This window comes from Apodemus sylvaticus, chromosome 21 (assembly GCF_947179515.1).
Source record: "Apodemus sylvaticus chromosome 21, mApoSyl1.1, whole genome shotgun sequence".
Lineage (NCBI taxonomy): Eukaryota > Metazoa > Chordata > Mammalia > Rodentia > Muridae > Apodemus > Apodemus sylvaticus.
Genome location: NC_067492.1, coordinates 50,290,531 through 50,313,744, shown reverse-complemented (window position 1 = coordinate 50,313,744; position 23,214 = coordinate 50,290,531). Strand labels below are relative to the sequence as shown.

The 23,214-nt window shown below is 40.7% G+C and overlaps 1 long non-coding RNA gene across 1 annotated transcript in view; it reads right to left on the bottom strand.

Moving 5' to 3' along the window:
• Nucleotides 1-4,069: 4,069 nt before the first annotated feature.
• The window catches only part of LOC127671766 (uncharacterized), a 75,172-nt gene continuing 56,027 nt past the window's right edge, over nucleotides 4,070-23,214 (bottom strand). The window contains exon 5 of the long non-coding RNA XR_007974792.1: nucleotides 4,070-4,702. This is a non-coding gene — a long non-coding RNA (uncharacterized LOC127671766). The remainder of the gene's footprint in view (nucleotides 4,703-23,214) is intronic.

The following is a 23,214-nucleotide window of genomic DNA, read 5'->3' as shown; positions in this document are numbered from 1 at the left end:
GGCCACTTATAATATAACTGAAACAGACACGTTAATATAAAAAAAAAAAAACAGACCTCAGAATAGGAAATATAATGCAGAAAAAGAGAAGCATTATATGAAGATACATGGGGTTAATCCATCAAAATAACGTAGCAAATACAAATGTATCCTTACTTGTGGAGCTTCAAAATATATAAAGGAGGAAGCTGGTGGAGTGGGAAAGAGTCAGTGATGAGCCTTTGTACTTATGTATGAACTGTAGCCATCTTCAGACACCAGTGATGAACTTTTAAAGATAGTTTAAGAATTCAACACTTTTCCCCATAGTTAATAGTACAGTTGAAAAATAAGAAATAATATTAAAGAAGTAAAAACAACAACCAAATTATCATTTCTGATTAGACAAAACCTTCCAAAACATGAAAGAGTTGAATATATGAACTTTTCAAGTAAATATGGGATATTTGCCAAGATAGAATACATGTGGGGTCATGAATTTAAAAAAAATGAGTCAAAAGGAAAATCTGAAAGTATATGAAGCTGCATAAATATATACCAGAATGTATAGCTGCTTCTAAAGCAGGATCACAGGGAAATTGGTACTATCAATCATTATTAGACCCCAAGTTAGTAATTGAGGCTGGAGACAGATCTCACTCAGGGCAGAAGTAATAAAAGAAGTACTAAAAATAGAGATGTGTGGATCAAAGAAATAGAAACAAAAGAAGTGACAACAATCAAACTAGTGATTTGGGAGAAAATTGTACATGCAGGAAACAAAGATGCATGGTATTAAAAGGCGCAATTAACCTTAAAATGGATAATGTACAATCTGTAATGGAAGACATGTTCAAGAATATCACAGAAGAACAGTATCTGCCACTACAAAAAGGATGCTAAGTGGAACAATAGTGAGCTACCACTATACAGCTGTCAGTGCAGCTAAAAACACTGGTACACTGTTTGGTGCAGAAGAACATGCCAAATCCTCACATACTGACAGTGAGAGCTAACCGACACAGCCATTCCATTCAACAGCTTCTCACAGCAAGAAAACATGCTTCACATATGGCCAAGGAATCATACCTCTACAGATCTTTTGAAAAGAAGTGAAATATTCTTGTTCAAATAAAAAAGTATATACGTACATCCATGCGGTTGTATTTATAAACACAGAAGTATAGAGATGATCCAAGAATGCTTCAGAGGATGAATGATCAATAATGGAGGAATTTTGAACAGTAGGAAGCCACTACGTGGAAGACAGAGTCTCTGAGGTGCAGTCTGCCATCCACTTACACAGCGTATTATCCAAAGGCTACACTGCTTGTCAGGAATCAGATTCATGGTTGCTATGGAATGAGGCAGGTGGGCATGACACAGAAGCGTAGGTGTGGAATATTGGGACTTGGAAGTGTGCTGTATCCTGGTTGTGGTAATAGTTCCACAAGCATGCGCATGTAATAAAATTCATAGAACTTGACAAAAGGGTCAATTTACATGTCAATTTTAAAATAGTTAAACAGTGAGCAATGAAATAAGATGCTAAAGAAACAATTTAAAAAAAACAGAAATAGGAATTAAATGCTTGCAACAAGCACAGAGGGCAGTCTACAGGAAGATCACAGACCTTCACACAATTTCTTCCTCTCCCGGTGAGCCTAGGAAACAGATTGTTCCAAAGTCCCAGCTGGGTGTGTATGTTAATCAGCAGGAGAAGGATTTCATTTGTTCAAACTATGGATGGCTGTGATGGATAGAGCATATTGCTTAGAGATTTTTTTCCCTCTAAAATGGCTTTTGGGACAAGTATAGATTGTTTTATATTAACCTCTGCGAGCTGCTTGTGTTCCTATGAGCATGGGGCTGGTGTTGGGCATGCATGCTCTGACGAGCTGAGGAGATGAAATGTGCTGTGGCTGTAAAGGTTCGAGGACACTTTCGAGAAGCCCCCCCTGGCTCTACACGCCACCTGCGTACTTGCTGTGGAAAGCCTCTGTTCCATCTTCATGCGCTTCCTCTCAGTGAGCCAACATTGCCCTGCTCCAATTTTAGACACTTGGAATGTACAGCTGAGAAGGCCACATCTTTGGGAGTATAAGACAGAGGGGTAGGACTGGGTAGTGAGACACTCAAAGCGCTGGTATTTGAGAAGGACAAAGGCAGTGGGCACCAGGATTGTTCAGTCTTCCTCTGGGAAAGGGCAAACCATACAGGAAACCAATACACAATATTAGGTTCCCGTCATAAACTCCAGTCCTTTCCTGAGACCTAGGACCCTCCTCCCCTATTGTGTGCCAAGGGAGCAAGCGCAGGAGAGTAGATGCTAAGAGCTAGGGAGGACATTGCTGCCCAGAATCCTCCCTGGAAGCATCTGGCTGATGATGGATACAGGACCCAAAATGCACCGGTTCAAAATCATGGTGAGTGGTGGCCTCAGCCCTATGGGCAGCTGCTTAGTTCCTGTCCCCAGTTCACATGTGACACAGCTTCTAACATGCACACAAGGATTCCCAAAGGAGCTATCCACAGGTCTGAGGATTAATTGATTAGCTGACGTTTTATTGAGGTGCTGATCATCAAACCCAGGACCTTGTATAACCTAAACAAATTCCCTACTTATCCTTAGCCTACCAAGACTTATATTTTCAAGATTTATTTTTGTAGTTAAGTGTGTATGTGTGTGACTGTGTGTGTGTGTGTGAGTGTGTGAGTGTGTGAGTGTGTGTGTGTGTGTGTATGTGTGTGTGTGTGTATGCATGTGCACCTCTCTGTGTATGTACATAAGTACAATTGCCCACTAAGAACAGGTGTGAGGGCATGGGATCCTCTGGAGCTGGAGCTACAATGGTTGGAAGCTGAACTTAAATCCTCTTCCAGATCTGGACTTGCTCTTGAACTGCTGGTCCATTTCTCCAGGCCCAGGGACTTAAAGTTTAAATGGAGATGCCTAGACCTTACTTGAGATGTGTTGAGTCAGACTACCTAGAGGTGAACTCTCAAGTCTACATGTCACAGTTTAGATTCCAGACAGTTCTCACACAACATAAATATGAAATTTTAGCCTCAAGGTGGTTCCTCAGAGTTTGTGACAAGCTAAATATCTAACATTCTCCTCCTCCTCCTCCTCCTCCTCCTCCTCCTCCTCCTCCTCCTCCTCCTCCTCCTCCCCTTCCTTCTCCTCCTCCCCTTCCTTCTCCTCCCCTTCCTTCTCCTCCCCTTCCTTCTCCTCCTCCCCCTTCCTTCTCCTCCTCCCCTTCCTCCCCTCCTCCCCTTCCTCCTTCTCCCCTTCCTTCTCCTACTCCTTCTCTTCCTTCTCCTCCTCCTCCCCTTCCTTCTCCTCCCCTTCCTTCTCTTCCTTCTCCACTTTTTCCTTCTCTTTCTCCCCTTCCTTTTCCCCACCCCTTCATCCTCTTTTTCTCCTATATCTTCTCTTTTCTGTCTTCTCCCTCCTCCTGTCTTTCTCTTTCTCTTCTCCCTCACCCACTTCCCCCATTATCACCATAATTACCAACATTATCTCTGCCAGAGAAATAAGAGGGGTGGGGAGTTTTTTGTTTTTTTTTTTTTTTTACAACTGGCTAATTTAGTTATGAGTCAAAGATTTTAAAAGAACTATGAAATATGATATTGCCCAGGCCCTCCCTCTAGCCTAATTAGGGATGAAAAATTATAGGATTGCATGTCCCCAAAGAGAACACCATCTCTATAATTAGGGATGCTGCCTCCAGCTCTGCCACCATGGGAGAACCGTTTATGCACAAAGGCACAGAGCAAACTTCTGTCGCAGTGAAGAAGGTCACAGCCATTACATGAATCTGATGAAATGTGTCTGTTAGCAAGAAGAGCAGAAATTATTCAATTTACATATATTTTATGTAAAGTCATTTCATAAATTAAGTTTCATTCTCAGAAAGCATTCTTTTGACATGTACATGTCTTCTAATCTAAAACTTCTGCTTAATATTTTGGATTGGGTGGATAGAAATAGTAATGATACTTTTTATTTTATTTTGTTTTGTTTTTATAAAACACTGTAAATGTTCTATTGTGAGTGACCCAGGTTATAAACTTTGACAATATTCATGGCAGTTTTACTACATCTTTTATTTTGTGCTTCACACTTTTTAATAGTTAAAATTATCCACAGTCCTGATAGGGAAAAAAAGCAATTAAAAAAGTACATCAATTCAACTCAGAAAGGGAGAAGGGTGGTATTATTCTTCTAGATATAAAGCTTTCGGAGATCAAGTTCAATATATAAAAATATGCAATCATCCCTGTGTTCCGCTTCTTCAGAGATCCAGTTCAGTGGAGAAAGCTTACCCACATCTCTTTATGTAAAAAGTAGGCCCAGTTTTTCCTTCAGGCCCCATGCATCTAGAACTAATGCTTAGACTCCAAATATAAATACCTTGGTCATGTAGCTAGGCTGTTCTCTGATTGGATCCTAACCTAAAATAGACCATTTACCTTAATCTACGATCTGCCACATGGCTGGTTACCTGTGCTTACGTACCATGCATCTCCTCACATGTTCCCGAGAAGATCTTCCCACACCTGGTAAAGAATTACAGAATTCTTTCTCTTTCCAGATGTCCCACCATCTATTTCCGGCCTAAGTCATAGACTTTTAGTTGATAGATGATACATCCATGCAATACACAAGATATTGTTTCTCCATCTTCCGCATCTTTTTAGTTTAAAATATATTTACTCACTGTGGAGAGATGGCACCAGGGTTAAGAACATACACTATGCTTACAGAGGACCTGAGTTCAGTTCTCAACATGTACCAGCTCACGACTACCAGCAACTCCTGGTCATCTGATGTGTCTGACCTCTATGCACAACCTCAGGTCTCATTCATGTACCCTAAAATATATACATAATTGAAATAAAAAGCCAGACCCTTAAAAATATTCTTTACATATCAGAAAATGATTGTAATAGAGAATGCTGGAGATACCCATGTTACGTTAACATTGCATCCTTATGATTATAACTGACATATGTATTAATTTTCTTTATATATTCCATAAGATAACCAATCAATAAATGATTTTAAAACATATTGAGTGACAGGTAAATTGACCCTTTACAACAACATCCTAATGTTCTGTGTACCTTCATTTTACGTGTAAGGATATTGGAGTTAACAGTTCATACAAACCCTTATATGTAGTTTGTAAAGCTGATGGAAATCAGGACCCCAAAGCCTTTAGACTTTCCAGAATGTTCTTGGCTCCTCAGTCACTGAGAGAATAATGCTGACATGAATAATGCTGCCCCACTGCCGAGGCTTGGATAGCTCATTTTAAAATAAATTCCAAGCTTCTTAAATAACTTTAAATCTGCATAGATTCTCATTGTTGAATATATATATTTAAAACTACTGCTTAAAACAAAGAATATGAAAGCAGGAAAGAGCTTCCCTCAGTCTTTACTAGTTTACTCTAAAACATACACTTTAAGAGAGAGAGAGAGAGAGAGAGAGAGAGAGAGAGAGAGAGAGAGAATTTCTCTACCTAAAATTTTAAATTTTTATACCATTTAAATTCTTTTCTTCTCTCTCCCTCGCCGCACCCTGCCCCCAGCTCCGGATAAATGTATATAGTAGGGCTGGGGTTGTACACTTCTGTAGGTTAAGAGAACAACTCGCAGGGACTGGTTCTCATTTCTACCATGTGGGTCCTGGGGATCAAACTCATCGCTGTTGGCTTTGGCAGCCTTTATCCACTGAGCCATTTCTCTAACCTCATTTCTTTAATTTTTGATTGTTTTTATTTCTTCTCAACTCTTTGCATGCAGTGGTTATGTGGGTTTAAAAGATTTATTTTTTATAAATTTTACTGCTTTTCACATGGAAGATAGTTTCCTTAATGGAAAATAATGAGCCCTTCGGAGATAAGCAGTGGTGAAAAGACCTGCCCCACCCACAGAGATAGATGAGCTAGATCAGAAGCACGGATGTCTAAGAGAAGATGAAGCAAAGTTGACATGCCACAAATAAGATGCTAGACAAATGGTTCAGAATGGTGGCCAGCCATTTAAATTTTCCTTTGTAATGGGAAAGCCAGATAATCTCAAACAACATGTCTCAGTGGACTGTTAAATGGCACTAGTTTCATGGTGTAGTGTGTGTGTGTGTGTGTGTGTGTGTGTTTACACAATGTGCTCCGGTATTCATTTCTCTTTTACTAACTGCGTTGGTGTGTCAATGGCCATGCAGGAAATCTGCCCCTTGTTTATATTGCTTTGCCTACAGAAAAGACAAAGAGACAGCATTCTTTCCCTCAATTTCATATTTTTCAGACTCTTTTTATGACTTCCCAAAAATTTATCTCCGCAAAGACTTTTAAGACTTCTGTCACTTCAAAGGAGTGGCCCCTTAGCCAATTTGACTCTTTACAAAAGTATAATTGGAAGAAGCAAAGTCAGACTATGCAGTCCCGTTTAATCTGGGGATGCTTTGACCACATTCATCCATTCCACGGTTCACTCTGGAGGAGAACCACAGCGGAACTCCAGTAGAAGAAAAGGAAAGGAAAGAACATGACATTTTTTATTAATCAAATCTTCATTAAAGCATTTTTTTGCTGCCCTCGGCTTCTATGCCAGGAACATCTCTTTTTCAAATACTCCTTGAAGAACTGTGTCCTGTTAGCCTCTTGATTCCCTGCTCATTTTTGTCTATCACTAAAATGAATAAGCCATCATATTTGCCATATTTCTGTGTGTTTGTACATCTACTTCTTTAAATTTTTTTCTTTATTTACTTTTGCAGTTGTCTCCTTTATCTTTTCTTGACCTTAAAAGCGTGAACTTAGAATTTTGCCTACAGATGGTATTCTCTTGAACCATTCCAGATTACATTTTTTAAAAGGAAAGAGAAAATGCATCTTATTTTTCAAAACAACAGAAATCAGTCAAGGAAAAAGCTACCCAGCTCCCTACAAGAGACTTTATTACCTTTAATCATTGGATTGCATCTTTATTCTAATCTCATTAGATAAATGTTAGGATAGAATCTAAACAAGAAGTCACATAGGGCCAAGTTGGTTGAAGCAAATATAACATGGTAAAACAGAATCACAATGGAATCCATAAGAATTCTAATTACACACACACACACACACACACACACACACACACACACACACTGTAGTCAGTTGTGGGAGTTTATATAATATAAATCCTGCCAGGTTTGTTCTTTTCAAGATGGATAATGTGTTAGCAATGTAGCTGAGGGAATCTGCACCATGTAAACCAAGAATTCAGAATGCAAACTGTTGGACCCACAGGATAGGTTTGTTTTATCTGAGCTTGGAAGAGAGGACCAAGGAAAACAAACCAATTTGCATCCAATCCAAATTATCAACTGGAGAGATTCTTCAACAGAATACTAGAAACAGATGTGGATGCCTTTGCTCTGTGACTTGAAGCCAGCTCATGAGCCCTTGCCATTTATCCCTTTATGATAAAACCTCAAGTTCCTATCCCCACCAGGAGAGAGGAAACCCCAAAGAAATGTGATCACAGTTGGCCCCACACTGTTTTCTGGAGATACTGCATGAGTTGCCCAGCTCTTGACTACGTATTTTTCACTAACAGTGTTTTTAGGATGGGATGTTGTCTCATTAGGGAATGCTTCATCTGAGTGCAGAAGGAGCCTGCTCTCTGAGAAAGGACTGATAAACCAGACTCCTTTTAGAAGAAAAGGGAGCTCTCCTAAAATAATGATTTTATGAACAAAAAGCAATTGTGTTTTCAGGTGACATGCTCTATTTTCTAGATTCTAACATGCTAAGTTTTGTGTCTTAGAAGCATGAGTTCAAATTTGGCTTTTTGGAAGCAATCAGAAACAATATTTGGCCTGCTCTCAAACTATGCTCTGGTTTTCTGCATCATTTTACCCCACGCAAAACTCAACACCATTTACACAACTGGAAACAGCTGCTATACAGCGAACTCAGGTTTGAGTACAGAAGATCATCAAACACTCTCAGTCCTTCATTGGTAGAAAACCAAAACTTCTCACTGATGTTCAAATGCAGGCAGGAAACTGTCGGAAACTCACAGAAATTGTGGGAGCTAGCCAACAGGTTCTACGATTCTTGATAAAAAAAAAAAGCCTCTTTGTTTTTTAGCAGCTATTTGCCTACTTGGGTGGGCCTTGCTCTGAAGATAAATTCATAGAGATACAATTGTTCCAAAAAGCACATAGGTTGAAGGTTTCAAATTGGTGCAAAATGTCCTAGATCCTTATGAACTTAAATACAGCCACAGATGGTCTGGTATGCAGGAGAGGGCTGTGCTTAAAAACACTAGAGGGTGGAATGGTCACTTTCAAACTATATGGAATCACTTTCAATGAGTTTCTTGGCATGCCTTTAGCAGAGAAACAGAGGAGGGAGGGGGAGAAGGAATGAGGCAGGGAGGGGGGAGAGAGGGAGAGAGATCATCTTTGAATAATAGATTTATGGAATATTAAACTTAAGATTACTTAAAGGGACACGCATGCACATGTGCATGGATGTGTATTAGGACCAAGAAGAAGTGTGTATGCATGTGCAAGGATGTGCATGGATGTGCATGAATGTGAATGGATGTGCATGGATGTGCATGTGCATGGATGTGTATGCATGTGCATGGATGTGCATGTGCATGGATGTGCTTTAGAACCAAAGAAGGAGAAAATGAGATTCTATCCTTACCAACCTATTTTACTCCAATGAATGGAACCAACAAGCATCTTCAATAAGATAGCAGAGAAATCAGTTTGATATTTGAAGGAGAAACAGTTGAAGAAAGGAAAGACAGAACAGTAGAAAGATGGCTTCCACCAGGGCTGACAAGTCACATTCCCTTGCAGAGGTCCAATCCTGAGACCAGCTGCCACAATTCCAGTTGGAAAATGCAAAACCATACTGCCATTGGTTTGAAACACACAGAGGTAAATGGAGATGCAGAGGAGCTGAGACTCCTTTATACAGCAAGGGCTTCACACCAGAGTCTTACTGTTCCACAGTATGCCCAAGGTTGCCTTAAATAGCTGCTGGGCTAAGGATTAAACTAAGCAAGCAGATTAAAAGTGAATATGGGGAACATGTTTCCTGTAGTCCTGCCAAAGCTCTGTAAAACCCAATAAAGAGAATGCTACTTAGCAAGTCTTGGAGGGAGGTTAGGTACATGTTTGTGTGTGAGTGTGCACATGTGTATATATGTGGATATGTGTACATGTTCATGTGTGTATCAGTGAGGGGGGGCAGATGAAAATTTGGGGTATCATCCATCCCCAGGAACTGTCCACCTTGTGTTTTGAGACAGGGTTTCTCAATAGGACAGGCAATTGCTGATTCTGTCACACTACCAACCCTGAGTTTTACCTGTCTTTGTCTCCTCACACCTGTCCCTTTCTCCATGGGTCCTGCCAACTGGACTCAGATCATCATGCTTGTGGGGCAAGTGTTTTTCTAGCCAAGCCACCTCTCAGCCCTCTTTCCCAGTCTCAGTGATGGACTCTTCACCCAAAGCTAGAAAACAGAAGAGATACACCCAACTCCAGAGAGTACACCAGTCCTCTGCTCAAGATTATTCCTGTGAGCACGCAGTCAATACCCATGGTTCTGCTTCTCAAAGTTTCAGTAAATGATGTATCTGGAGTCCTACATATCATAGCTACTCATTTCTGTTTCTTTCCTGTACATCTTCGGTATGCCTGATTTCCCTAACCTTAGGAAGCTGAAGGAAACTATAGTTTTAAAAGGAAAAAAAAAAGGAGGCTGGAGACATGAGTTGACATCATTTGTTGTTCTTGTAGAAGACCTGGGTTCAGTTCCCAGTACTCACATAGTGACTTATAACCATCTGTACCTCTAGTTCTAGGGCCTGTACCTCTAGTTCTAGGGCAGCATCTTCTGACCTCTGTGGGAAATGCACACACAGTATGCATGGAATACATGCAGGCAAATGCTCATGAACATGAAATAAAAATAAATTTTTAAATAGAAAGGAAGAGTGAATACTGAAAAAATGCTTCTTCCAAAACTATTCAGTGCCAGACATGGTGCCTCAGGCCTGTAATCCCATCTCTTGGAAGGCTACGTTAGGAATTTAGTGCCAGTCCTAGCTACATAAGATTCTGTTTCAATAAATAATTTACTAATTATGAGTTTGCTGAATATTCTTTACTTAAGTTGAACTTGTAGTCAGGACAGGCAGTTTGTAACAAGGACAAGGAAAGTAACAGTCCATCCTTGAAACATTGCAAATCCCAGCAGTTACCATGACGACATGTCTGCTGCAGTTTAGAGAAGTATCCTAAAAGGTGTACGTAGGTAAGCCCTTCTCTGATATAGCCATGTAGGATGATCAGCTCTAATGAGAGACAAGCAGGTCATGCATGTTCTGCTCTAGTGAGTGAAGTGACGCCATCACAACAGTGGGCTTCTTGTGACAGGAAAAGTTCAGATCTCTTTTTGTTCTCTCTCTCTCTCTCTCTCTCTCTCTCTCTCTCTCTCTCTCTCTCTCTCTGAATGTGTCTCTTTCTCTCTCTCCTCCCCTCTTCTCTTCTCCTCTTTTTCCCTCTCCTTCTCCCCACCCCTTTCTTCCCCTCCACCTCCCCCCCTGTGGTGAGGCCTACACTGCTGACTGGAACAGCTTGTTCTTTGGTAGCTGAGTGTGTACACAAATACACTGGAGAGGAAAGGTAAGACTACCAGATCACATGACCCTTTCACTGGATAGAATGCAGGATGGCAAGCACACCACTGTCCTAAACATGTTCACAGCAAGAAAAAATCCTTTGAAGGCTCACTAAGGTGAAGCCAAGGGGATAAACATCATGAGACTCTGAGAAAACTCAGCAGTCCCTTGTCCCAAATATCTTGCCCTTAGGGAGCAATGCAATATTTCATTTAGAAAACAGGAAAATAAGTTATTGTAGACTTTACTATTAGAGCTGGCAAGAAAAAATACTAATCTTTCACTTCATATTTTTTTGCCTTCAATTTCCTTCTCCATATATAAACATAATAGCAATTTCATGATCAGCCTCATAGATATGAGTCAAATAAAATGATATGTTATCACTATAAATGCATACCAATATTTAAATTAAGATGCAATGCTGATTATCATTTGTAGTTCGTGTATTGGAGTCCAGCTGTGATTCTGTGTTTTTCATTTCCTTCCTCTCAGGGTGTCCAGACACCACTGCATACTGGGCTTTATTTGGGGTGGGTTTGTGTACATACAGGTCTTTTTTTTTTTTCAGAGTAAACCAGGGCTATCTATATGAAGTTTGGAGAGTGGGAAGGGGCTCTTCTTAGGGTGAATTTTCATTGGCTGAGGCTTAAGTTGCTGGGATTACCTCATTTGCATGGAGAAGCCTTCCAGGAAGTTGAACCTGTAATTTCCCCAGGGATTGCATGACATCCCTCAGAGTGTGAGAAGAGGAAGCCCTGCTAAAAAAAAAAAAAAAAAAAAAAGGGAATCCTCCATTTTTCATCAAGCTCAGGAAAGCTGTCCAGACATGGCAGACTCTACCCTTAGTAGTGAGGTGCCACAGTCATCACTGTTGTGGGAACCAATGAACTGTGTACACTTGTGTTTAGTAGTGAAGGAAAGGATGATTGATGGAGAAAAGAAGAAGGGTGTGTGTTGGAGCCAAGGAATGGGTGTGTACTGTAGCCATGGGTAAGCGTGTGGCCTACAAACAAGGAAGAGAGTTGCTGGAGGCAAAGAGAAGACTTTATATTGTAGCAAGAAGAATGATGTAATGTATATATGGGTATAATGTATATATAGGTATAATGTAAGCAGGGAGAAATAGGTGCTCTTTAGGCAAAGAGCAGAGTGTATGATTTAGGCAAGAAGAAGGCTGTGTCCTGCAGACAAAAAGCAAAGCTTTGGCTAGTGGCAAGGAGAAAGATGTGTGCAATAGGCAAAGTGAAGTGTTTGCATGACCGGCAAGGAGAATGTGTACTGCAGTCAACTGGAAGTGTGTGTGGCAGGAAAAGAAAAGGCTGTGTGTTTGAAGCAAGGAGAATGGCATGTGCTGTAGCAAGCTCCAGTGTCACAGGACACAGTCATCTCCACCAGTAGTGGGAGTGAGGTTGGAATTCTTAACGGGGTAACATTTTTAGTTCAATTTCAATCTCAACGACCTCAAGGAATCTATGCAGCCTGGGAATGTTTGGGGAGTATTTACAGCCACAGAAGGAGGTGTAGTCTTCCACTGATAGAACCTCAAATGTGAAGACATAGAATAGAAATAAGAAGACCTTCAATGGAGGATACAGACAAGCTCAATTTTAGGAATCTTACAACTTAAAAAGAAGTAGAAGCTTCAATCTAGCCTCAAACATTTGAACTTGCCTTGAAAAGCAAGCAGCTATGACAGTTCTCATGCTGGAGTAGAAAGGACCAGCATGCTGAAGGTGATAGGCAGGCTGCTATCTAAGACCTGGGGTTCCTAACTTGAGTAGATGCTTGAGTTAGAAACCTGGGGAGATCTTGTTCAGGTTTCATTTTTAGATGATGGGGTAAGAAGTGTACCCGGAAACCATACACAGGAGGAGATCAACGCATCAGATGATCCAAGAATGTAGAGAGGATTTCAAAAGGAGTTTCAATGTGCTTCAAATCACTTAAGAATCATTTTAAATGTCAGGAGAAGTCCCACAGTTTTTTGAGAGACAAACTCCCCTTCTGAGGCTTATAAAATGGCTCAGCAGGTAAAGGCTCTTGCCTCCAGGCCTGGTGACCAGAGTGAAATCCCCCAGAGTCCACGCTGTCAAAGGAGAAACCAGCCTCACTCAACAAGTTGTCCTCTGGCCCCATGGACACCATGACATGGTATGCTTGCAGCCGCAAAATAAATCAATACATCAATATTTCTTAAGTTAAAATCCTCTTGTCTGTGCCTATCAACTAAACTAACAAGGCATTGATATTGGAATTCTTGGGTGTATTTTTGAAATAAATGTATTTTCTCAAATACTATTTATTTATTCTGATAAAATTCTAAAGGTGTTTTTAATATCTTTCCCACTAGATGATTATTTAGAATGCAGTGGATGAAGTCAAGGCTGGCTAATGATTTTTCTAAGTCATTTCACTGAATTGAATCAACTTTTCTTTCAGTTGAGGAGAACTAGCAGCCAGACCAGCAAAAGCTCAAAGCTGGGGTGAAGATCACCAAGTCCCTGTCCTAGGTCTGTTCACTAGCTGAAAAGTCACAAGTCTTCCTGTTAGTTTCCTTGTCCCAAACGTGATGCTGTGAATCAAGTTTCTTTTAAGGTTTCTCCTTACATCATAGGATTAACCAGGAGACTGAAAGTTGTCTTCAACTTTCCTGTTCTCCAAGTACCACTTCTAAGATCTGTGGTATTGTATGAACTCTCAGCACTAGGCAGTCATAGATAAACGTCTTCTGATGTTTCTGTTATAAACCTACTGTTTATAAGAGTCTTGGAATCAGGCTTTGATTTTTCACTTTTGTATGAGACTGTTTTTCAGACATTGAAGTCAACATTAGTCAGGAAATTTGAAAGTCCATGGAATTGGCTGCTCTGAATCAACTTAGTATAAAATTCCCTTGAATTTACAGTGACTAGAGTCAACAGAGAATGATACTGAGAGGCAGTGCAGTTTGTAAAGTCTCAATCCTGTAGAGCATGTGTGGCCAGAGTCCTTGTTTCCATGAATTCTCCTCAGAAAGTACTTTTCCATCACATAAACACATGTATATGTGAGCTAAATGCCTAGACAAGAGTACACAAATGTGCAGAAACTGAACACATTCTGTTTGTGAGACAGAGACAAGCAGGCAGAGAGGAAGGGAAGGAGGGAGGGGGAGGGACGGAGGGAGGGAGGGAGGGAGGGAGGGAGGGAGGGAGGGAGGGAGGGAGGGAGGGAAAGACAGAGAGAGTACCAGGTAGTCTTCTAGAGTACTTTATTCTTGGAGATCACAAACTAGCTAAACTATTGAATAGAGAAGGGCCTAAAAAGATGGCTTAGTCATTAAGAAAACTTACTGCTCTTGCAGAAGACATGAGTTCATTCCCAGCACCCACATCAGGAGGTTCACAACAACATGTTACTCAGCTCCAAAGGATCTGATGCCTCTGGCCACCATAGGTACCTGCACACACACACACACACACACACACACACACACACACACTCACACACACACACACATACACATCCACAAGCACACACCAATTTAAAATAATAAAGTAAATATTTAGAAAAAGTGAGTGAATGTGATCAAAGTATGGTTTCTTCTTATCAGAAAATATAGTGATTTTTGCATATTAAAGTTATCATATTATATTTGCGAGTCAGATATACCTAATCAATGACTTACATTATTGCTATAGAGAGGTTCATATGTTCCCCTCATGCAGATTCTTGAGACCATATCTAATGGCTTGTTGCATTCTGTTTTGTTTGTTTTTGATCTTGGAAAATAATTAACCTGCAATTGTGAAATTATTACTGATATCAGGCTGACTTAAAATGGTTTCCTCTGTTGCTGTTTGGTCCTTTCTTGTAGAAAGTTTGTCTAATGAAACGTGGCACTAAGTCCCTAACCTAGATAGACAGTTTATAGGAGCTCAAAGGAAACTATCTAACAGTTTACCACATTGCTCTCGTGAAGTAGGCTGCTGTTCTGAGCTATCTCATGGAAGCTAATAAGATTGATTTAATCAAATTCAGAAGAAAGAGCTGCAGATGCTTGCTGGAGACTGGAGAGCAGATTATGCTGACACAGTGAGTGGTTTGTGGCAGTCTGCACACTCAGGTGTGTTCCCAAGAATCTGAATGTGGGAAACAGATAAAACTCTCTATAGGAATAGGATAAGCCATTGATGAGGTATCTGACCCCGGAATGTGGTATAACTTTAATATTCTGAGTCACTGGCTGCCCATTCTCTTGGTAGCTGGGTGTCCCCAGATGCTCCAAGAGACCACCTCAACCTCAGAAAACCTTCCACACCAACACTAATGTGCCTCCCACTGTGATCAGCACATGCTCATTTCAAAGAAGGAAGGAAGTACCTAACAATTCCATATTTGTAAGATAACTATAAACTATCAATTAATCTTCCATCTCTTTCCAAACTCCTATATATATACCAAATATATATAGGTATCAAGTAAATGTGCTTTGAGGTTAATCCTAGGAACTTAGAAATACCAAATGCCATATGGGGGAAGCAGCTGTTTTCATCCCTCCACATGATAGAGATAATGAGCCCAAATGCTTTTGGAAAATCCACACAAATATCAAATTGAGCAAAACTTTATAAAATCTAGCCTATGATGCCATACAACATAGACACCATTGAGGAGGGAATCTGGAAAGAATTAAAGGTTGTTTCTCTGACCCCCTCCAAACACCTCCCTCCAGTAGACACTTGCCACTGGGGAGATGTGGTCCAAATCCATCAAGCTTCCTCCCTGTGAGGCAGGCATGCCTCATCAGCTCGTAACTGGAGCTCTGATAGGAACTTGTCAGTGCAGCAACTGGGAGGGTGAATGTGTGCAAAGCGGTATCTTGAGTATGTAGAGCGCTTCTTAATAATGATTGCATTACAAGGGCTCACTTCCCACATCTTGCAACAGAAAGATTTATGAAGCTGTGTGGTCATGCTTTGAAACTGATGTTTCCAATGAAGAATAATTTAATTTCCCAGGGAAAAAATCACACTGTGTGACCTAAAGACGTTTCTGTTTTGTCACAACAGCATTTAATTTGAGCTGAAATTAGCCAGGATTACACCATGTTCCTGGCAAACTCTGTGATACAAAAATATCACCATAGTAACATGTGTGTTCTATCAACAACCCTCCTGTCATATTTTAACTTCTCATTCTATCAATGGTTCTGAAATGGATGGAAAAATCATTTTGGAGAACCAACTTATTGCTGTAAGGCAATGGTTCTCAACCTTCCTAATACTGCGACCCTTTAATACCGTTCCTTATGCTGTGGTGACATAGCATAAAATTATTTTTGTTGCTACTTAACTGTAATTCTGCTACTGTTATGAATTGAAAGGTAAATATGTTTGGAAATGCCAAAAGGGTCACAACCCACCGTTTGAGAATCTCTGCTATAAGACATTTCTAAGGTCTTATATGACGTGTGAGCTTGGGCTTTCTCTTTAATATTTCCATTTACTCAAGGAAATAGTTGCTTGCTTATGAGGCCAAATCAGTTTCACGGATACAGTGAGGGCACCAAGAGCTGTTTTGTATGAGCACGCACTGCAATCCACTTTCTTTCACTATGACTTTCACCACCTTCTAAGAACATAAAAGTCCATTCCAAGGAATTCAGTCTCAACGGAGCACAGACAATTTTTCAAAGCTTGTTTCTTTCAGGTAAGAGTGACGGAAGCCCCGTACATCCATATTCTCAAAGAAGCTGCAGTTGAAGCAGAAATGTCTCTTGATTGTACATATGTCACTCTACAGTTGGCCCTTCAAGGTCTGAAGCAGTTCATTTCCTCCATTCATCAGCTGTGTTTGCTAAATGTTCATAGAAGCAGCACTGCACACAGGAATGGATTTGAAAACAGTAATTAAATTTAAAAAACTCCTCAAGTTGATGTATGGATGGTTACAGGGCAAAATGGAAGAGAGAAAAGTTGGAAGGGTACATTAATATTTTTGTGTCACTGGCTCTTAGACATTGTGTACTGGACAACTGAGTTGTGAAGGGGAAAAATCATTTGTTGGCTTTCCTGGAAAAAGACCCAAAGTTATATACAATGTTGAGTACAAGTGTTTGTATGCTGAGGGTAACGGATTATAATAGAAGATGCAACGTCAGGCCTCCATCAGCCAAGTACTTGCCTTTCAAGTACAAAGATCTGAATTCCATCCACAGAATCCACATTAAAAAGTTAGGCATGCTGATGTGTACATGTAATTCTACCCCGAGACAGATGATCCTGGGGCTCACTGGCCAGCCAGCTTAACCTACAAGGCAAGGTCCAAGCCAGAGAGAGGCACTGCCTTAAGAAGCCAAGGTGGACAGCTCCTCAGGAAGGAGATCCGAGGTTGCCTTTTGACCTTCAGTACATGCCCACACATGTGCACCAACACACGTGTATACTCACTCATGCATACTCAACCTAAAACTTGGCTAAGAATTAAAGCACACTCATCCAAACACATGACCTATTTTATAATGAGCATGTGCAAATGCTTTGGCGTTCCTGTATCTAGTAAGGTTCAGCTTGATGCCATTAGGAATGAAAAAAGCGCGTTTTGTATAAAAGAATCACATTTGATTAATCGCGTTCAGAGCAGATGAGCGATGAGCTCTTCAAAGCTGTTGCCCTATCTTTATGTCCTTGTCACTGTTGGTAGATTAATGACCCAGAAAGCAAAGCAGTACATTGACAGTCGTTTATTCTTCAGTTTGACTTGAACTCCTGAACCATATTGTGACTCCATGCTAGTGTTTTCTCTTGTAACAACATGCTTCATGTGTTCTGCTGGCCTTGCTTGAGATAATTTTTTGTTTGTTGCTCTGTTTGTTATCTTTCTGGTTACTTGTATATCATTCCACTAAGTTTATAGCAATGTGGACAGTGACCCATATATTATTTCCTTTAGTAGAATTCTTCTTTATCCTTTGCTAAACAGTCATTCAGAACTTGTGGGAAATTTTGATATGGAAACCATATTTTTTTCTTTATTTAAAACTGTGATGATAGAAAAACTTCATTAGGTATAGCCTTCATTTATTCACTAAATGTCTAATTAGTAGATTTGTTGCCATAAGTATTGGATGTGTCAGGGGATATAGACACTTGGCCCTGTGTGTGTGTGTGTGTGTGTGTGTGTGTGTGTGTGTGTATGTGTGTGTATGAGGTAGACTAGACACACAGAATATAACAAAGTATATCAATAGCCAGAGCACTAAAGAAAGAACAAGGACATAGTTTAGTTTGAAGATCTAGAAAAAAATTTCCCAGGAATTCCATGTGGTATTTGAAAGGGAGTGAAATTTGGGACAAAGAAAGTGGCTGTGATGGTAGCTGCTAAATATGTGGGTCTAAATGGTGTGTGCTGTGTAAGGTGTGATGTACATGTTATGTGTATCTATGTGGTATGTGTATTATATGTGGCTGGTATGTATAGTACAGTGGTTGAGTATGTATGTCTATATAGTGTGTATAATGGTGTATGTATAGAATGTGTAATGTGGTATATATCTGTGTTCATGTAGTATGTATATTGTGGTATACCTGTTGTGTGTATCTATGCAGTGTGTATAATGCAGTCAGTGTTTGTGTGTTATGTATGTGCATGTAGCATACATTATCTGCTTGTATGTACTGCAAATAATAGGAAGTATGTGTCTGTTATGTGCATGCATGTGTATGCTTCATAGTGTGTATGTGTTTGTCTACATTGGAGTAAATGACTCAATTAACTCTACACCATAGGACTTAGGGGAAAGCAATGAGATCAAGGAGATGAACAAGTATCAGTGAACAAGGACCTACAGGCTTTACTAGGAGGTTTGCAATTCATTCTGAGAGTGACATAGCATGACTAGGGAATCTCCAGAGACACGTATGTGTTTTGTCTCCAAAGCATACTTCTTCTGGCAACTTCATTATCATTGAGTCAGAGGAAAGCAAGAGTAGACACAAGAAATATCTGTGAAGAGAGCTGTTCAAGCAAGCTGTGGTGGAGGATTCATTGGGATCGTGTCAAAGAAGACAGAGAAAAATTGACAAAGTTGGGAGTATATTTTAGAAATAAGTCAACAGGATTTTGGGACCCATTGAATGCACAAGACTACTTCTGGATTGGTTATGATGAGGAGGAGTGTCCATGATGATCTCTCATTATCTCTGCTTCTTGGTGTTCACTGCTTTTGCAAGCCTTCCCCTAGTCTGACAGACATGGTCTACGCAATCAGTGGAATATGGCAGAAGAGATGGTACGTGATTCCTGAGGCAGGATTATAGAAGGCTTGTGCCTTACTGCTGTTCTCCTGGATTACTTCCTGCAGGAAAAGCATCACAGTGAAGGGTCTCACATGTCAGATCACTGAAGACTTCTACTAACAGCTCCAGCTAGGGACTGAGGTTCTTGAAAATTCCATGAGACTGACCAGTGTGGAAACCACATCTTCCCATTCTTTAAATCTTTATTTGCATTTCCCTAGTGATTAATGATGTAGAACATTTCTTACGGTGCTTTTCATCTGAAGTTCTTCAGGTGAAAATTCTTTGTTTAGCTCTGTACCCCATTTTTAATAGGGTTATTTGGTTCTCTGGGGTCTATCTTCTTGAGTTCTTTGTATATATTGGATATTAGCCCTCTGTCAGATTTAGGGTTGGTGAAGAGCCTTTCCCAATCTGTTGGTTGCCATTTTGTTCTTTTGACAGTGTCCTTTGCCTTACAGAATCTTTGTAATTTTATGAGGTCCCATTTGTCAATTCTTGATCTTAGAGCATAAGCTATTGGTGTTCTGTTCAGGAACTTTCCCCCTGTGCCCATGTCCTCAAGGGTCTTCCCCAGTTTCTTTTCTATTAGTTTCAGTGTGTCAGGTTTTATGTGGAGGTCCTTGATCCACTTGGATTTGAGCTTAATACAAGGAGATAAGAATGGATCAATTCACATTCTTCTGCATGCTGACCTCCAATTGAACCAGCACCAGTTGTTGAAAAAGCTATCTTTTTTCCACTGGATGTTTTCAGCTCCTTTGTCTAAGATCAAGTGACCATAGGTGTGTGGGTTCATTTCTTGGTCTTCAATACTATTCCATTGATCCACTTGCTGTCATTGTACCAATACCATGCAGGGTTTTTTTTTTTTTTTGATAAAACCTGCATGGTATTGGTACAATGACAAATCAAAACAACCCTGAGATTTCACCTCACATCAGTCAGAATGGCTAAGATTAAAAACTCAGGAGACAGCAGGTGTTGGCAAGGATGTGGAGAAAGAGGAACACTCCTCCACTGCTGGTGGGATTGCAAGATGGTACAACCACTTTGGAAATCAGTCTGGCGGTTCCTCAGAAAACTGGACATGACACTCCTGGAGGACCCTGCTATACCTCTCCTGGGCATATACCCAGAGGATTCCCCAGCATGCAATAAGGACACATGCTACACTATGTTCATAGCAGCCTTATTTATAATAGCCAGAAGCTGGAAAGAACCCAGATGTCCCTCAATGGAGGAATGGATACAGAAAATGTGGTATGTTTACACAATGGAATACTACTCAGCAATTAAAAACAATGAATTCATGAAATTCTTAGGCAAATGCTTGGGACTGGAAAATATCATCCTAAGTGAGGTAACCCAATCACAAAAGAATACACATGCAATGCAACACTGATAAGTGGATATTAATTAGCCCAGAAGCTCTGAATTCTCGAGACACAGTTAGCATATCAAATGATAGCCAAGAAGAGGGAAAGAGAGGGCCCTGTTCTGAAAAGAGTTAATCCAGTATTGTAGGGGAGAACCAGGACAGGGAAATGAGAGGGGGTGATTGGGAAATGGGCAGAGGGATGGGGTCTTATGAGACTGATGGCGAGGGGGAACCGGGAAAGGGGAAAGCATTAGGAATGTAAACAAAGAATACAGAAAATAAAAAAATAATAAATCTTTAAACACAGTGACCCAGATACTCAACTACAGTCTCATAAGTGAGGAGCTAGGCTCCACTGGGTTCTTTATGCACACAACAGTGTGATCAGAAACTGTTCTTTCAAGTCACTAAGTTTTGCCAGAATTGCAACAAATAAGCAATGGTTGCGTAACCAGTCATTAATCTTTTAAAAACCGAGGAAAGGATAGATTTGTAGGGAATGGTCAAGGGTTAAGATTTTTTTAATTCATATAAAATAAAGTTTTATGATGCTAATGACTCAAGGGCCTAGCATTACAGCCCCAGTCTCAAATTAATCTGTAACTGAAAATTAAGAAAATAAAAATTGTTCATAGGATTAGTATATCAGAATGCTTCTATATGTGTTCACAGTCTATAATGTTTATGTCCAGATAAGTACATCTATTCAAATAATTATTATTTCATCCTGATGAAACTTTCAAATTCTTTTTTTAGCTTGTTGAAATGTACAGGAGATAATTTTTGCCTATAATGTTTCTAGTTCGCTGTAGCAAACCAGACCTTCTTGGTCCTGTAAGACTTAGGTTTCCACATATGGAACTGAATGGTATGTATGTCCGCTGAAGTATACTAAAGTTGACAGCATGCAGAGAGCCAAATAAGTGAGTGTGTGACACAGGAAAGTGAACTAAGCTAGCGATGTGGGGTTTACAAACTCAGGGGTCCGTAATTTCTACCATATGAGTATACAGGAGAAAACTGAACATTCTAAGAGATAGTGTCTGGGAATACACCAGCTCATGTTTATCTGCATCACCTTCTGTGTCACCTCTGTCCTCTGAAACTAGTTACAGATAGTTATAAGCTACTGCCCTGTGGGAGTGGGAAATTAACCCAGGTTCTCTGACAGAACCTCTGTCTCATCTCTCCAGACCCCAATATAAATGGTTTAAATTCCAGAAGTTGCTTGGAAAATGTTTTAGATAAGCATAGGAAATATCTTTAAAGGATTAATTCTGAATACATAACAAGATATTATAAAGTAAAGCTTTTTTTTAGTCATTAAAAGACACCTAACAAAAATTACAGAAATGCCCAGGGAAGTACTTCATTCTTACTGAAAGTTATAGGACCAAAACCATGTCATTTGAAGACTTAACTTCAGCACAATTCTAAAACGTCTAGGCTGAATCAATGAGACACCTTGAACAGCAGGATTATAATTAATGTTGGGATTTGAAATTGCCAGAGAATAACTGTTTTCACTGTCTGTATTCTGATTATTTGGAAAATTAGGATTGAAAAGGTCAACTTTACATGTGTGCTGGATCAGACCTGAGTAAAGGTAGCCAAAGGAGTTTTCGCCCTGAAGCTTGTCTACCAGGCAGAGCTCGGTCTTGTTCTAACAGAGAACAAGAACGGTGTCTCAGTTGATAGAGTGCTTGCTCTGTGTAAATGATTCTCTGGGTTTGACACCCCCCCCCAGCACTAATAACTACAAATGTCATATTCAAATCAGAGGAAGCAACTAAGGACAAATGACTGGGATATAAAGCAAAGGCGAGAAGTGTCACTTGTTGAAACCCCTGTCACTTAGGGTTCTATTTGCAAGGAGGGGTTGAGATTAAAGGAACCGTGGATGGAAATAAGATAACCAGGAGAATCATCCACAGTCTCTAAACCATGGGGGTTCAGGATATACCCACATGCACACACAAGGATGGAAACATACAAGTGACTGTGGTCCCATTCCCTCGTGAGGGGCATGCATGCTCTCCTAAACCAAGTGACCCTCCACTAAGCCCAGTGTCCCAGGGTTGGCTTCCATTGGAACACTGAAATTTTCTGATCTTAGAAAATATACAGGCCATCAGCGGCAGAGACGTCCAGCAGAACTGAGACGACAGGGACCAGGCAGGTCCTGTGCCCATTACCACTGGCTACCATGGCGGAGTTGTAGGATTTTTACCACACTGAAGCCCCATTAGACCTCTGCCTCCTACCAGCCAGTTATGAGGGGCACTCTGCCATCTTGGCTCCGGGACACCAGAGAGATCTGACAGTGCTAGATATGCAGACATAGCCCGAGGCTAATATTGCTTGGGTCTAAACCTGTCAGGCTTTTGCCTGCATCCAGGGCCTGGGCAGCTCAGTGGGCCATCTGTGTGCCAACCCTGCCAGGAGGTCGTTTGCCCTGTAGGCTGCCCAGCACTTGCAGGGGTGTGTGCCGCCATCTTGGCTACCAGACGCCAGAGAGATCTAACAGACAAAGCCAGCTAGCAGACATAGCCTGAGGCTAACATAGCTTGGGTCTAAGCCTGTCAGGCTTTTGCCTACACCCAGGCCCAGGGCAGCTAGGCAGGCTGTTTGTGCACCAACCTGGTTGAGGGATCTTTTGCCCTGCACAGGTATCAGGACTCAGAAAAGGTCCCCGCAGCATCTGCCATCATCACTCACTGAAGGAGCAAACGGGCAACACCAGGTTCACAGAGACAACTTGGGGCAGGTCACACTAGGGCTCCAAGGGCACCCAAGAGGAGGGCATCACATCAGCAATCTGTGCCAGGGAAAACCCAGTCATCCAGAGGTGCTGAAATAACC